This window comes from Capsicum annuum, chromosome 11, assembly GCF_002878395.1.
Source record: "Capsicum annuum cultivar UCD-10X-F1 chromosome 11, UCD10Xv1.1, whole genome shotgun sequence".
Taxonomy (NCBI): Eukaryota; Viridiplantae; Streptophyta; class Magnoliopsida; order Solanales; family Solanaceae; genus Capsicum; species Capsicum annuum.
The window spans coordinates 156079909-156085907 of NC_061121.1; the positions used below are offsets into that span (position 1 = coordinate 156079909).

Sequence of the window (5999 nt, forward strand, 5' to 3'; positions counted from 1 at the left end):
CCATAGCTCATGGGTGGATTATGACTATTAAGATATGCATACCCAGGTAAATATTTTAAAAGGTATGTGAAACCCGGCTCCTTTTCTCGACAAAGTTATATATATTTATGGTTGTGAATTCATAGAGTTGGCTTACTTGGTTTTAAAGATTAAAATTATTTTATCCTTATCCTGAGTGCTTGCTAGAATTCACCCACTAACACATCTTTCAGCGAATATATCCCCCTACGATACAAGAATCGACTATACTAATCCTCTTTCTCATTAATTTGGTTCAGGGATAATCGATGCAAGATTGAAGTGATAATCTTCCATAGTTAGCAAGGCATCTAATTTATGTCATGGATTACTTAACATACCATTTTCTTTTAATAGACTTTGTTTTTGGCTATGGTTGGGGGCATGTCCCGACTAGATACTCATTGGTTTGGTCTAAAGGCTTTGTATGAAAAATTGTGGACTTTGGTTTGAAATTATTATGATTTATATATTATGTACATTGGATTAGCGTTTGTAGTTTGGCAGGTTGGATATGATGTATTTACATGGTTGGGTTTTTCTAGAAGGTATAAATATCCCAAAGTCATTATATCTTTTAATTGGCTATCTTCTAAATATTCAAAATTCATTAAACTCAGGGTACTCGTTGGTTGATTGGATTGGATTATGGGGTGGTCTCTAGTCCCGGTTGGACTTGAGATGCCCATTATGACAAGGCTACTATTTAGGTCGTGTCAAGTTGGTATCAAAGACTAGGTTTTGGTGCCATAAGGTGTTAACAAAGTCGTGTCGAGTAGAGTCTTATTTATGGGTGCACTGTTCACCACACTTATAATTAGGAGGCTACAAGGAATTTAGGAATATGTAACTTTCTATTTGTTCTACTTTCAACCTATAGAGTATATGATCTTGAAGTCTTCCCAAAATATTCTTTGGTTTTCATTTTCTGATCAGGTCCTCTCAATGGTCTAAAGTTTATGGAAATTCACCCTTCATACATAATGATGACATAGATGGATCTTGACTAGGACCTAGATAGAATAAAGGGTCGCAGTTCCTAAGTTTCCCCATAGAGTTCCACTGGTCTCCATTGACTCTACGCCGAAGGGTGGCACTCATGCTTAGTTACTTTAAGGAGATATTATTAATGCTGAGTTTTGATGTTCTATTCATTTATTGGACTAGATACTGACATCTCTTTCACACCAGCCCAATTCTAGTGGTGTAAGAAACAAGTAGGGGTCAGAACGAGAAGGGGTCAGAAAATTTATGGTAGAGGTTATGGATAGTGGTTTGAGAAAGGAAATCCAGGGAGTTCTAATGTGGTTATCAGTGTTCATTATTGTTAGTCTTCTTGTGAGTATCATTTTAAGGCTGGTAGAGTTCAATCAGCCCCATGATATCCTCCTTGTTGTTTTTGTGGTCGATTGCACCACAGTCATTTTTATAAAGGAAGAAACTACTATTTTTGTTATGGTCAGTTAGGTCATATGCAATGGGAGTGTCCCATAAGGATTGCCACTAGGGCAAATAGGATACCGATTGCCACTTCTCTAACTCATTAACCAAGGGGTGCTACTTTTGGTTTTAAAACTAGTCGGGATTGTCTTAATGCTCTCACTATTCCTCAAAGTTTAAGGCAACTCCTAATGCTGGCAATGGTATGTTAAAAATTCTTTTTTGTGTACTGTATATGGTTTACTTGTTCTGGGATCCCCTCTCTCTTATGTGACACCATTTGTGGCTGGGTATTTTGATTTTTGTCTCAAGATTATTTTGCTCTTTTTATGTTTCTACCCTGGTAGGTGACTCGATGTTTGCAAAAAGAGTCTATAGGGTGTGTGTGGAAACTGTTAGTAGCAAAGGGGCTTTGGTAGATCTGTTTGACTCAGTGGATTTTGGTGTCATTCTGGGGATGGATTCGTTACACTCATGTTATGCATCATTAGACTTTCTAACCCATGAGGTTGTATTTATACTCTAGAGTAAGTCGAATATGGGATGAGGGATGATTCCCTATCTATTAATGGGAAACTTATATCATAACTTAGAGCTAAGAGATAGATTAATCTCCAAAGGGGTATCTCTATTATTTGGTCAGGGCTAAAAGATTCTAACTCGTAAGGTCCTTCTTTGTTTTCAGTTTTGGTGGTGAATAAACTTCCTGATGTCTTTCCAAATGACCCTCACGATGTACTTCTAATTTTGATATTTATTTTAGGATTGGTCTTTTTTTAGATACTTGTATAATTTCTATTCTTTCTTGGTAAAATGGCTTCAGTTGTGTTAGAGGGGCTTAAAAAGCAATTAAGGGATCTTTTAGAAAAGGGTTTCAACCATCTTGGTGATGATTCATGGAGTGTTTCTATTCTCTTATGCAAAGAGGGATGGTTTTCTCCGAAAATGCGTCGGTTATTGGTGGGTGAATAAGGAATTTAGGGTGTCCTCCCTATGGGGTGGACTATATACTTATATTTTTCTATATGGAGCACTTTATTAATAGTGCATGGTGGTAGTGGAAGGCTTTGTCTTAACCTAGGTAAAGGTTTTAATGAATGGTATATATTAGCCTGGAGATTGCAATGCGAGGATTGTAGAGGTAGATTTTTAAGTTTGATGAGGTATGCAAAAGAGGTGAGGTTAGAGCAGAGTATTGCGCTTTTAAGTGTAATAAAATTAATGGTCTTGGGTGTATTTATATGTCCGATTATTACCTATAATAGAACTTGTTCAACCAGCTAAAATGTGTGTTTTTAATGTGTTTTGATGTGTAATTGCATGAGGTAGATGATGGATGTGATCAGTGATGCAGGGTAAAATTCTTGCGGAATTGGAAGAAAGTCGATGCATGATATGGAACAAAAGACAAATAAGGCGGGGGATTTAAGTGGATTGAATTGAAAGGCATTTTCAATGAAGTTGGGAATCATGCAGTAAAAAGGGGAATCAAGTGGAAACACTACCAGAAAAATGGATTTTTGCCTTACCAGATTTTTTGGACAACAATTCCTGTGATGGGTCGCGACAGCCCCACGACGCGACCCCTAATAAAGTCAATTACCTATCGCATTGCGACCCACAAATTTTTTCCTTAACCAATTTTTTTGCTGATAATTCCGGTGAGGGGTCGTTATAGCCCCGTGAAGCATCCCCTAGTCAAGTCAAGCATGAATCGCGACGCGACCCCTAATATTTTCAACACAATTGAAAATACATTGGCAAGCAGAGCAGCGGTGGAAAATCATAGAATTCTTCTTTTTACGGTTCTTATTATTTCTTTTGAACATCTTTTTCCTGATACCTAATTTTGGGTATGATTAATTACTCTTTTTTGATGTTTAATTCAAACATGAGTGGCTAAATACCCTTCTTTATATTTTTTATAGTGGTTTCTTTTTGAATTATCACCTAGGTTGTTCTTAATTTCTTGAGCTTCCTATTTTAATGCTTGGCTGCTATTAGAATAAATTTATATTTCTATGTGAATCCAAGAGGAGTATCGTAGATTAGAATGAGGAAACAATGGAGCAAGGTTCTTATCCTTTTATAAAATAAGGGATTTTAATTAGCATCTAGGATAGGGATATAACTAGTAGCCTTGTTTGGTTCAATTGCAAGACGATTACTTAATGAATCTACAAGAATTATTGTATCTCTCCGGGAGTTGTAGCTGCAATAGTTAATAGATAAAATATTTTAGGTCGGGAGATCAATATTGTTTCCTAAACCTTGCGAACCAACAACCCGATAACCAATTAGACTAATATAAGAATAGAGATTTGTATGATTGTTCGAGAAGCCTCAACCCTGGAATTCTTTTCGTAATTGTTTGCAACCGTTGCTTGCTTTGTTCTAGTCATAAAATTTTATTTCTTGTTTATTAATTTAAATTTTTATTCTCAATTTCAAAATCATATTGATACTATATAACACCCAATACTCATTGTCTGAAACTAAAAGTTGGTTAAATTTCTAATTGCTTAGTCCTCGTGGGAGCAATATCTGATTTTCTAAATCACTATATTACTTGTACAATCACGTGCACTTACGTGTACGTCGGAGTTGCACCAAGTTCTTGGAGCCGTTGCCGGGGACCAATATAATTAGTAAATTGCTAAATTTTTGGTTTTTGATATTAGGTTGAGGTGTTAACAACTTGATCTTAGCGGCTGAATTTTTGCAGGTTTAGCTGAATCCAGGACTGGCGAGAGATAAAGAACTGGTAGAGCCTTTTACATACCCAAAGCAAATCTTTCAACAAAGGTGAAGAGTGGCTGATCAACGAAATAAATCGGTTGATCCAAATGCCGAGAATGTTCCACCTCATGCGATTCTTGTGATTCCAGTTGTTCCTTCTCAACAAACTGCTAGACCTGTTTGTGAGATGGCAATCCCACTCACAAATTATGTAATTAGCAGTATTCTAAAGCCTGAACCGGGAGTTTGATTTTAATTGAAGTAGAATATGGCGCAATTCTGAATTCAGCAGGGCAATTTCATGGCCTTTCACATGAAGATCCACAGAAGCATATACAGTTCTTCTTGGAAATTAGCGATACATATATTCCTGAAGTGGTGAATCCTGATTATGTCAGGTTGACACTCTTTCCCTTCTCTCTAATGGAGGGAAGCAAAAAGATGGTTACATGCTGAACCACCACTCTCCATCACTATATTGGGAGATCGAGCTCAAAAATTTCTTATTTGATTCTTTCCATTTAGGAAGACGGCATGCTTGAGGAGTGAAATCTTTAATTTTAGACAGAAAGACTGAGACAATCTCCACAAAGCTTGGGAGAGATTTAAGAGTATGCTCAGAAATAGCCCTCACCATCATCAATTCAATGATGTTCTTGTGCATACTTTCATAGAAGGATTGAAGTCAAACACAAAGATTCTCTTGGATTTAGCAGCAGGTGGACAGACTCTTGAGAAGACATAAAAGGAATTGTACACACTGTTGAATCGGATTTCACAAAGGAACCCTGACTGACAAGTAGACTCGATGAGTACTCCTCAAAAGGTTTCAGGGGTATTAGAGGTAGATCAGTTCACTTCATTATAGGCACAGATCGCAGCCATGAAAAATCATATGATTACTCAGGTTAATAACATAAAGCTAAAACGAATGCAGTCCAAAAAGTGAATTCTTGGTATGAGGTTTACGGAAGTGGTGAGCACACATCAGACCCATGTTCTGTTAAGCCAGATTCTGTCAACTATATGGGAATGTAAATTGGCAGAGATAACAAATTTTGGTAACACTTATAATCCCACATAAAGAAACCATCCCAATTTCTCATGGTGTAGAAATAAGGCGCAAAATACAAATTAGTACAAGGGGCAAGTGAAACTAAATCAATAGCTGATTTAGAGCAATCAAGCTAGTATTGCTCAAAATGGTAATATGGAGGAATTAATGAAGCAGTTAATGGCTCAACAAGCGTAATTTTCTACTGAAATTAAGACTCAACAGGCACAGTTTGCAGCTGAGTTGAAGAATCAACAATAGCTTATGAGAAATCTAGAGTTGTAGTTTGGTCAAATTGTAGGGCATAGAATATAAGACCTTAAAGAGAATTACCTAGAGATATAGAGACAAATCTCAAGTAGGTAAATACGGTTACAATAAGGAGTGGGCTGCAAACTAAGAAGACAATTCAGGGGCAGGTGAGTCCCATAATTAAGGATGAGGGTGCCAAAGAAAATGTAGAGAACGAAATCAAGGAAAAAGTGGCAAGTGAAAAAATTCATGTGGAGAAGACAGTTCCCTTACCTTTTCCTCAAAGGGAAAGGAAGCATCAAGATAAAGTGAGTTCTAAGAAGTTCTTAGATCTTCTGAAGCAGGTTCAAGTGAATCTTTCTCTTGTTGATATTTTTCATCGTGTGCCAAAATATGAAAAATACTTGAAGGATATAGTTGTGAATAAGAACTGGTTGACCGAGTATTCTACTTTTCCACTTACTTAAGAATGCACGTCTAAGATTCAAAATAAATT

General features: G+C 36.7%; 1 non-coding gene across 1 annotated transcript; it reads right to left on the reverse strand.

Annotated features, from left to right (window-relative positions):
- Positions 1-4732: 4732 nt before the first annotated feature.
- On the reverse strand, positions 4733-4839 carry LOC124889035. Its single transcript, XR_007047653.1, has one exon. It is a non-coding gene; the product is annotated as a small nucleolar RNA R71 (small nucleolar RNA).
- Positions 4840-5999: the final 1160 nt, after the last annotated feature.